A 12,279-nucleotide genomic window follows, 5' to 3' on the forward strand; every position below is an offset into this window, starting at 1 on the left:
ACCTCCTTTCTGCTCATTACGATGATGAACGGAATGATAAACATCCCCCAGAAGCGTAGGAATGGGGTTCTGCAGAATGAATATGTGGATGGCATTCATATCAACAAAGTCAGGTACATTTGCGAACATCACAATACCATATATACTTAGAGCCAGAATAGCTCTAAAAGTGTCCCATTCTTTGGCTTCAGCAGCATCACAACCTCTTTTAACCAGGAACTCCATACGAAAACCATGACGACCTCCTTTCTTGGTGAGACTTGCTTCCACGACTGACTTGCTCAAATAAAGAGCCTTAGCAATTTTAATGGAATCAGGGGCCTTCATGGCACTATAATAAGGTACCTCTTTCCCAACAGGAATGCCAAGGAATGACGAATACTCTTCCAAGGTAGGAGCCACAAGATAATCAGTGAATGCGAAACAACAGAGGGAAGGATGATAGAACTGAAGCAAAGTGTGAACTCCCTCTTGCTCATCCTTGGTGAATGGCATCTTGAGGAGGCTCAGAATGTACCCATATTTTTCTCGGAAATTGGTTGACTCATCCGGTGTGATCTTCTTTGCCAAACACTCAACAGACTTCAGATTAGGATTCACAAAAGAATAAGAGTAATTGCGCTTGCCAGTCTTCAGTGGTGGAGCCATGTGTTAGTCGGAGACAAAGCCAAAAAGTTCCTGAAAATAAATGAACATGCATGTTAAATGATGTGGTGGAATGCATTTCATTGGGAGAATCCTAAAATCTTTTCATTATTCCTTTCCTTTTTTCTTTTTTTTTTTTTTTGCAAAAAGGTATGTATATATTTTTTTTCTTTTCTTTTCTCTTTAGAAATAGATTTTAGGATTCTCCACGAATGAAGTGAGGTGGATGCAATAGCATGATGTGTCATGTGCATGATGTGGTGAGAGACTGAATGTCCCTCGCAGCTCTGAACATCTGGGTAATACTGATTGTAACAGGTTCAAAATTTTGACTTCAGATTGCAAAATGGAAATCCGGGTATGATGAAGGCTGGTATCCTGTCCCTCCCCAAAACTCACGGGTATGAATTCTAGACACGGACAGGTGGTCCCTAATGGTCACTGGGGTCTATAGTTCCCATGGGGTACAAAGTGTTTGAGGCAACAAGAGTGCCAGACACAGTGTTCCATGAAAGAACCTCGCCCAGTTGTGGTACCCCACATCAACTCGATCGTAGCAAGAGCTACGGGAGCCAACATGAGCATCCACGCTAATCCTAGGTGTCACTTGGCCTGGGTAGTGGGCCTTTTACCTCAAAAACCCCCCACCTGCAAAACAGAATAGAAGACCCCAAGGAACACAGAATATAATCCATATGCATGATGTGCAAACAGAAATAGACATGATATGCAAGCAGAAAATAAACATGCAAACATATATACAAGATATAGACATAAAGCAAGTAAACACCCAGTAAATAAACAAACAAAACGCAGGCTAGGATCGACTCGCTAAGAAAGGACCCGCAATAGGTCTAGCAACATCCCCAGCAGAGTCGCCAGCTGTCGCATGCTCGCGAAAAATGAACAGAGTCGCCACCAATATATTTATCCCATAAGGGAAAGGAATATCAGAAAACCTAACAAAGGAAGGAACAAGGTCTTGCGACCAGAGAATCAAGGTACGGGAGTCGGTTACGCAAGGGGAAGGTGCTAGCACCCCTCACGCCCATCGTACTCGATGGTATCCACCTATGTTTGTTTCTATCTAAAGGGTGTATAACTATGTCTATGTCTAAATGCGAAATGAATGCAAAATGTAGGGAAAATAAAGAATTGTACCCGCACGGGCCCTACCCCGCTGCCTACGTATCCTTTTCAGGAATCAGAGTTACCGTAGCTCGGCTAAAGATTTTCTGTTTGTTTTTGTGTTTTTTAGTTGGGCGGAGTTAACGCTCACGCTCTTGCATAAGGGATCGACCTAGGATGCAATGGAGCGGAGATAACGGTGCCCTTAGGTGCCAAGCAGGCGAAAGAAAAAGAAATGATTGGTTTGTGTCTTTTAGGGTAATTCCATGATGATGAGAACCTACTACAAGGTCTCGCATCACTTCCTCACTTTTGTTTTAAGTCTGAACATTTATTAGGTTTTTTTGAAGTGTTTTTGGTTGGTGTTTTTTAAGGGGATTTTATTCAAGTATTTATTAATGTTTTATGGTTGTAAAAGAAAAAAGAATGCAAAAAGGGGGAGACTAGCCTATTTTCTATATTCTATGTTGTTCTAATTCTACAAGAAAATAAGGGAGGAAAAAGCAATTAAATGGAAAAGACAATACTAAGGATCAAGGGCATTTTAGACATTTCACATATATGGAAAATATTCACAAAGAAAGAAAGAATTAAATCTAAACTATTTGTGAAAATATATACAAGCAAGCAACAAGCATTTTTTACTCATATGAGAAATTATTTGAATTAACAAAGAAAACTATTTATTTATTATGGTTTTTTTTTGTATGAAAAACTATTTATTAAAATTCTACAAAAATGCTAATTAAAAGTCACTTAAAAGAAATTTAAAAAAACTAGTTGGTAGGAAAATTATTTTTGTTGTTTTTTATCTAAAAGAAAAAAACAATTAATCAATCAAAGAGAATAAAAGAAAAAAACTATTTTTATTACCTAGTTTGGTGAGGGAGGAGAGAGAGAGTAGAGAGAGAGAGGGAGAGAGAGGGAGAGAGAGAGAGGGAGAAGAGAGGGGGAGAGAGAGAGAGAGAGGGAGAGAGAGAGAGGAGAGAGAGAGGAGAGAGAGGAGAGAGAGAGGAGAGAGAGAGAGAGAGAGAGAGAGAGAGAGGGGTATAGTGATATAGTGAAGAGTGGAGGTGAGAAATGGTTGATGTATGAGTTTCTATTTATATGGCCAACCATTAGTTTGTGATTCTCAATCCTTGAATGTGGGACTTGGAATAGTTTGCAATACCTCTTTCTCATTTTTCCAATGTGGGACTTGTAGCACAACTTTTTTCATTTTTCCAATGTGGGACTTTAATGTGTGTGTAGTGCAATTGTGTGTTGTTTTGTTTTTTATTTTTCATGCTGTGGTGCTTACTTTGGACACTTATATCTCAAGCCATGGGTTGTTAAATGATGCAAGAATGGTGTCATATCAAAGAGGGCATGGGATAGAACAAGATTGGTGTTGAAAATATCTCAAAATAAAGCCTAAAAGTATGAGAAAAATGGCCTTGAATTCATGCGAATACCACTGCATACGCCCAGCAGCATGCTGTCCCATGCGTATGGCCAGAACGTGACTCTGCGAGGGTGGTACTTTGAGCCTCTCTATCTCGATCAATACATGTCCAAAATCAGTGATATTGGTCTCATTGGATAGAGGACATGGCAAGGAATAGCTTAGAACTGGGCTTGTTTAAGATAGAGACTTGTGGAGGAAGAAATAGGCTTTGACATTTGGTCCACCACGTGTTTGCTGAAATGCGTTGCGTGCCCAGAATTCTGTGTCATGGCTGCCTGCAGAATTTGGTCAGGGTTGGGGCACCACTTTGAAGGCTTGTATCTCACTCAATATTTGCTCAATTGTCCCAATTCTTGTTTCTATGGATAGATGACATGGCAAAGAAGAGAATGATACCAAGTTTGCGTTCATATCACTTCTGTACAGCTCTAAAAATGACTGGAGATTTGGCATGCCATGTGTTTGTGAAAATGCCAGGTCATGACCTGACTGGTGACCTGGAATGTGACTTGATTCAAATGAGTTTCCAGCAACTTCACACCACTTTAACTCTTCATACAAGCTTCAAATGAAAAAGTGTCCAACTACAAAGTTGTTCTCCTCCATGAGAGGAACAACTTTGATGTTGGAAATTTCTCCGAAAAATGCCGTTTTCCACGTGTAATCTGGTGCTGAAGTGGACTGCTCAACAAGATTTAAGACATCAAAATTTTTTCTAAGTGTTGGAATGTCCTTTTTTCTATTTTTCCCAACTTTTTGCCGAACTCCCGATTTTATCCGTTCTTCGACTTTTCTTGATTAATTTTCCACCAAAAGTCAATATTTGAATAATTTTCCCGATTTTGACCCAAAAGTCAACTGTTCCGATTTTTCCGACTATTGATGAAATTCCCGATTAAATCTCTTCCACTCACATTCAGTCAAACAAACACGCCCACACAGTCAGTATGAGAAGTTTTCCACACATAGAAGCCACTTCTGATTAAATGTTGACCAGAAAGTCAACTGGTTGACTTTGGTCAAAGAAACCCTGATTTAAAGAACCAGATGATTTGCAAGCTTGTACCCTCTAATCAATGCCCTGATTTGAAGCAGAGAGACACCCCAATCCAGGAGGACTTCAATGAACATAGAACCACCTGATTATACCTCTGTTTTCTCATTCTCTAATCATACTTCTTTGCAATAAAGCTCCTCCTTGTTAATCTTTGAATAGTACCAATGGTATGAATGCATGCATGTGAGTTATAGCCTAATTGATGTATGTACATGAACGCAAAGCCTAAGCCAGTTAGAAGTAAAGGGTAGGACAAATTTGGGGTATGACACTCTCGCAGCCGTGTCTTCGACACTTTATTCCTCAAGGCTCCGAAAACGTAAGAATACCTACAAAAATACAACAAAACTATCAAACGGTATAAAAGTGTATGAAAATACATCTATTCACAAAGTATACGTATTTACACAAAAACGGGGAATTATTCAAACGGTATTAACAAAAAGCATTGATAAGTGCCACTATTTACATACACAAAATAACTACAATTTGGCACTTAACAACTCTCCCCAACTAGAATCTGTTTGTCCTCAAACAGGGCTAAACACTCAAATCGCAAAAGTAAATATCCAAAGAATCAATAATCAACAAGATTTGGAAAAACGAAACAATTGTACGGTTCAAACAAAAACGCACAAACAAAGTAAACACTTACCACAATCCTACAACGAACATGAAAATGAAACGAATCCTAAGTACAAAAATCATATAAAACATTCTAAAACAAAACAAGCTCAATCACGAATCACGTCTAGCAAAAACTCATCGGTAGATGAAAAACACAGAAAGGTGAGGACTTTGAACACTCATCCAACAATCTTGCAAACAATAGACAAAATTATGCGTTCATCTAAAAATAGTATTGAAAATGCAACGACACGAATCACAAGGGCTTTCAAGGTTGTAATGTGGCTCGGTTAACAAACAAGTGATAAGTCCTAAAGCTAATCGAAACAAAAACTTGCCTAAACCTAAGAGAGTAATTACTTCCACAAAGTTTCAAACAATACAATTTCAATCCAACTTTTCTCTTCATCACAAATTTCACACCAAACACAAAACTTATTAGCACACTCTTATTCAAAACTCTTTTTGTTCTTTTCTTTTTCAAGCTTTTCTCTTTTTTTTTCTTTCTTTTTCTTTTCTTTCTTTCTCACTTTTTTTTTCTTTTCTTAACCTCACATCAATCACAACATAAAGAGGAAAACACACTCTCCCCAACTTGAATCCAACCATAACATAAAGCGAATACTCCCTACTTTCTAAGGCAAGGTAAAAATCCAACTAAACATCATAGTTAAGGTCAAGAAAACAAAGATAATCAAAATCCATCAAAAAGGGTGAACTATGTCTCAAGTTCAAAAACAAAATGGACAATGACAAAAAGGCTCAAAGGGGGTACGAATGGTCACACACTCACAAGGTAAAATGACATTTGGCTTATGGTAGTTGTGCTCAAAATCAAACAAGTGCCTTGATCACTTTCGTGCATTCACAAAATCAATACAGACGAAAGATTAAACATAATAATATCCAGCTAAAACAAGAATTGTCGGTCTCTCGCATATATATACAATGGAAAGCCACCTCACATTTATGGTAAAAAGGGAAAAACTAATTGTGATTCAAGTCATGAGCAAGTTATGCAAAAAGAATGAGTAATATGAAATTTGTACAAATGAAAAGTCTCAAAAACATGCTATGCGATAGAAAGCGATAAACGAGTACCTTGCAACGTACAAATTCGATCAATCATTATCGCACAACCGGCTTGTTGAATCAATCAAAATCGAAGAATTACCAAATGCGACTCCAAGTAATCAGGCCAAAATTTGAGTCTAAACACAAACAAAAGAATTAAAAATAAATCGATAAAATACTATACTATAAAGCCTTGGTGTAAGTGGGAAAAAGGCGAGCCGAGTGACCCGTTAAAAAGAGGTCACTGGCCAAAAGCAACCCAGCGCGCGACGCACCCATGAGCGCGCGACGCGCGCTACACCAGAAAAACCAGACCAGTCTAAAAAGACAGATTTTCCAGTGAGCCACCACTTAACACCTACACAACTCAATTACAAAAAAATAAAACCGTTGGGGTGCCTCCCAACAAGCGCTCGTTTAACGTCGTTAGCTCGACGCCTTTATTGTTTCGCGAATGGTAAGAAACTTCCTCGCGGTACGCCAATGCTTTCGCCTCAAACGCAACCTAAAGAAAACGTCCTGCCCAAACACTTAACAAACGAAACTTAAAACATAAAACCATCGCAATGCGATTAATCTCAACCAATCCCCGGCAACGGCGCCATTTTGTTGGAGCGGTAAAGCGGCAAGCAACAAAAGTTTTGGAAATATTTATCCGGGAATTTATTGTGTCCACAGAGATTGGTGAGAAGAACTGCCGTTCGACTATCTCGCGTTCTAAGTTTCATGAATTGGGTGCAGAAAGTAAATGCGGGAAAAGTAAATAAAAGCAGATAAACAATCTCAATAGTCTAAAAGAAAGAGTTATGGAGTTGTATTTCGTTCTACCCGTCTAATACTTAAATCCGAAGATCTATCGCTCGACACTCACAAAACGCATCAACATCACCGGGCATCATTCGAGATGCCACATCGGTGTCCATGTCTGCAACACCGACGAAAGCTCAACCGTACTATTCACATCAGCGATTTCTCCACTAATCAAACAACACGGAGGCATTAGACTCGATACCCACTACGATTGTTAGTCCTGAATCCATGTCTGCAACCCAGAAACTAACAGTTATCATTCCTAATCAAGATCTATGGTGTCCATGTCTGCAACAACACAAATCCAGAGCATTTAAGCAAAAAGATCAAGAACAACAACAATGATGATTTGTAAAGCGAATATATAAACGATCCCAAGATCCACAAATATACATACAATAAGAGTAGAAACAAACATACAACACCCACCATTGGAATGAAACAAAGGAAAGAGGGAAGATGAACCGGAAAGATCTCACCGGTACAATGAAATCGAGTCAGATCCATGATCAATCCACATGACGTCGCACCCAATGGTGTTTCCTAAGCCTCTAAACTACCAAAAAAGGATCAGAGCTCAACTTGTCAAGAAGAGGTGATAAAAAACCTAGAAAAATCTGTTCTAAGCTATTTATACAAACTGAAAAACGCACAGCGCGCGACGCGCCGGATGCAGCGCGCGACGCGCCGGATGCAGCGCGCGACGCGCCATCTCACTTATGTACCAAACCGCCCTAACGCGCGAAGCGCCCTAAAACCCGCGCGACGCGCCCAATCTTCTGCCAGACTATGTTCTTCAAACTCAAAGAGGGCGTGACGCGCCCTACAGCGCGCGAAGCGCCCTGCACCAGAACAGCAGAATTATTTTCTCTTTGCTCTCGCAGCCGTGTCTTCGACACTTTATTCCTCAAGGCTCCGAAAACGTAAGAATACCTACAAAAATACAACAAAACTATCAAACGGTATAAAAGTGTATGAAAATACATCTATTCACAAAGTATACGTATTTACACAAAAACGGGGAATTATTCAAACGGTATTAACAAAAAGCATGGATAAGTGCCACTATTTACATACACAAAATAACTACAATTTGGCACTTAACAGCATACTTGCTGATTTATATTCAAGTTGGAGCCCTTCCCTCATGATGATGTAAAGATTCATCTTCTCATAACTTGTGGGTGGTCATTTGAACATTCTCCTTAAGATGATAAAATGTCTCTTCTAACTAAAAACAATCATAACAAATCCTTTTGTTATTTTTACCACGAATTCGAACTACGAGGTTTTGATCCTTCATGGGTACGTAGGTATAAGACTTTATGTCTTTTCAAACACAAAAATCATAAAAAACATTTCTTTTCTTATCTCCAAATATTTTTTCAAACAAATAATTTTAGCCTTAATATAGATATAACAAGAGGTTCCTATATAGTACTATAGATACATAGGGTACTAATACTTTCCCTTTGTATAACCAACCCCCGTATCTTTGGTCTCTTTTTTGTGCTTTGCTTCTAGTATTGCTTATTGCATTGTACGTTTATTTAGGGTTTTGATCGTTTCCCTTTTCTTGGAAATAATAAAGTTTGGTGGTGACTTCTTATTTTGTGAGTCAAGTTAGTCAATAGTTTGGTCTCCGATTTTTCACCGCGATAATCCCTAACATACAACAACAGTCTTAGGAGACCAAAACACATCATAAGCAATACCTGCAATAACAAGAATTTAAAAAAAACCCATTCATAGATTCACTGTAGGTAATATCACACTAACCCATTCAACATGCAATCCAGCCCCCATTCCTACCTAAGTATCTAACTATGGAACTCACATTAAGATGAAGATTCTGATTTTTCATGACCGAATGATGGAGATGATGATGATGATGATGATGATGATGATGATGATAATGAGGATGCACTTGATATTGGTTCTTCATACAGCTTCATGCATGCATTCATGGGAAGCACTTGAGTCCAGTATTCCTTCTCTAATCTTCCACCCACATTTTCTCTTTCCTTCTTTCCAAATTCCGATTTCTTGAATGCAAAGTGTGGATAATGAAAGGAGAAAAGAGGCAAAACACTTAAATAGAACTTTGGGTGGGAATCACAATTTTTTCCCTTCCAGCTTAGAAGTAATTTGTAACATCCCGTACATATACATCTAGAATAATATGCGGTGATGTGATAATATGGTACATGAAAACATACAAAATCAAGAAAATGACATAAATAAAATTGTATACATTGTAATAATAGAGATACGAGTGTATACAATACATACGTCTACAACAATGCACAGCGGAAAGATAAGATTTGATAAGGTCTTTCTGTCATTTGCCCATCAACATTCTTCAATCCAGACCTCCTAGCAATTTGTTTACTTCTAACATGTGCCTGAAAAAGATAATTGGAATGGGGTGAGATAACTAAAGCTCAGTGAGTCCCCTATCCTATGGGTCCTCTCATCTCTACAGGGTATATGCATCAAAACTGATCCACCATTGATCTGGGGTTTCCTCACTGCCAGGTACAAGAAATTCAAACAACACAGAGCATCACAATTAGGGAGTCCCTTAACCTTCCTAATTGGGATATTCATATCACACAACATGCAAACAGATTATTGGATGTACGTTTCCTTTAGAATACGTCTTCCAGGTTTACTTGCTTTTCGCCCGGAGCTACCCTCAAGGTCAGGTCTTCTGGGTTTACCTACCTATCTGCTATTGGAAATTACCCCCAATTCACACAAGGTTAGCACAAATGAGTATGCAGACCCGTACCCGCGTAAGAGGAATCTAGAATTAGTATATGCCATCCAAACTAGGCCACACAAGCACACCATTGGTGAGTATCCAAGTGTATAACGCCAGAAGACTACACAAGAAGACCACTTTCAATGAGTTAGGTGAGTATCCAAGTGATTTAGGCCGACATGGCTACACAAGCACACCTGTGGTGAGTATCCAAATGTAACACGCCTATATGGTTACACAAGCACAACAATCAATATGTCGATAAGCCACACTAACTTGGGTAGTTCGCTAAACGAAAGTCCAAAAACTCAGAAAAACAAAACTTTCAAATATACACCATAACTAACTAAACCACAGCCATGCATCCATTACTAAGGTCAAAATAGAATTAGTCATGTAAAATACCTAGGCTTGACCTAATGGCATGAAATCAACACAAGGGGTAACATCATATAGACATATTCTCAAGGCCATTATGCTTATTCAACATCATGCAATTAAACATTCATTTCCCATATGTCATAACTGAACTAAAATTATGATATCTAAGCATATTTGTAAGGAGCATTAAAAGACCTTTCCAACGCTTCTGACTGTGCTCCGTTTCGAGTTGTAAAACTCAAGATATGGCCATTTTAGTGGAAACACAATTTGGTTAAGTCTGTTGACTTTCGCTAAGCAAGCCAGAGTTCGCTAAGTGAAGTTTGACAATAACATAACACGAAATTAGGGTTCTACAGTCCCCTCTTTCATTCCAATATGAATCCCAACATGTATCAACATTCCAAGGCATACAAAATCATCATATGAACACGTTTTTAGCATTTAATCAAGCATGCAACATATAAATCGTAATCTAATAGGTCTTGTGGAGTTACTTGACTGCCTTATCTCGGGAGCTACTCTCAAGGTTAGGTCTTCTGGATTAACCTGCCTATCAGCTATCGAAAACTACCCCTAATTCACACAAGGTTAGCACAAACAAGTATGCAGACCTGTACCCGCGTACGAGGAATCCATATGTTATATCTGCCATCTAAACTAGGCCACACAAGCACACCATTGGTGAGTATCCAAGTGCACAACACTAAGATACTACACAAGCAGACCTCTTTCAACGAGTCAGGTGAGTATCCAACTGATTTATGCTGACATGGCTACACAAGCACACATGTGATGAGTATCCAAGTGTAATACGTCTACATGGCTTCACAAGCACACCGATCGATACACCGGTAAGGCACACCAACTCGGGTGTAACACTAAGTGCAAAAAATCTGCATGGCTACACAAAAACATGAATCAACAACTCAGGTGAGTATCCAAGTGATTTACGCCTATATGGCTACATAAGCACACCTATGGTAAGTATCCAATTGTAATATGTTTACATGGCTACACAAGTACACCAAATCGATAATGCTAATGTGTTTACCGCAATTGGGTAAACGCCCTATAGTATACGACCCCATAAGCATGTTGCTCGATTGCTACGGTGAGTATCCAAGTGATTTACCACCTAGTAACTTAGGCCTACTTCGATGCAAGCACATGTCACAATCTCATTTGAATGTGCAACTGGAACGGACGAGAAACAGGAAAAGCAAGTGATCACATCATAGCATTTATCAACATAGTGCATTACATTAAGCACACATATATAATAAACATAACAAGTGATCGTAACATGCCATTAATCATCTCATAATACATCACATTTTTCATAATGGACAAAAGAGGCATTTGATTCGCATCACGGAACAAAACTGCACTTAAGGGAGAGAAGTTATAAAATTATGTTCAGGGAAGTTTGCTAAGCAAGGTGTAGCAAAGTCCCAGCAAACTCAAACAAAGGCAAACCCATTATGGGAATTGGGTAGTTCGTTAAACGAAAGTCCCGAAACTCATAAAAACTAGAACTTTCAAATATACACCATAACTAACTAAACCACAAACATGCATCCATTACTCAAGTCAAGAGAGCATTAGTCATGTAGAATACCGAGGCTTGAACTAATGACATGAAATCAACAAAAGGGGTAGCATCATATAAACATATTCTCAAGGCCATTATGCGTATTCAGCCTCATGCAATTAAACATCCATTTTCCATATGTCATAACTGAACTAAAATCATGATATCTAAGCATATTCTTAATTAAGGAGAATTAAAAGACCTTTCTAACGCTTCTGACTGTTCTCCATTTCGAGTTGTAACACTCAAGATATGACCATTTTAGTGGAAACACAATTTGGTTCAATCTGCCGACTTTTGCTAAGTGAGACAGAGTTTGCTAAGCAAAGTTTGATAGTAGCAGAACATGAAATTAGGGTTCTAAAGTCCCCTATTTTATCCCAATCCATGCCAATATGAACCTAAACATGTATCAACATTCCAAGGCATACAAAGTCATTATATGAACACATTTTCAGCATTTAATCAAGCATGCAACATATTAATCACAATCTAAACCCTTAATCATGCAAGGTTCCTAACATCCTACCCAAGTTCCTAACTAATGGAACTCACCTTATTGATGATGATGTTGCTGAAATGGAAAGGGGTGATGAGTGTAACACCCCCAATTCTATACTAAACAAATAAGGCATACATTTTCATAAATCAGAGTAAAGAAGCATGCATCTCACGAGGGCGTTACACATAATTCAAAATAAAACAACATTTTATCTTTAAAACATGCAATGGTCATTTCCAAATAACAC

This window comes from Vicia villosa, linkage group LG4 (genome assembly GCF_029867415.1).
Source record: "Vicia villosa cultivar HV-30 ecotype Madison, WI linkage group LG4, Vvil1.0, whole genome shotgun sequence".
Lineage (NCBI taxonomy): Eukaryota > Viridiplantae > Streptophyta > Magnoliopsida > Fabales > Fabaceae > Vicia > Vicia villosa.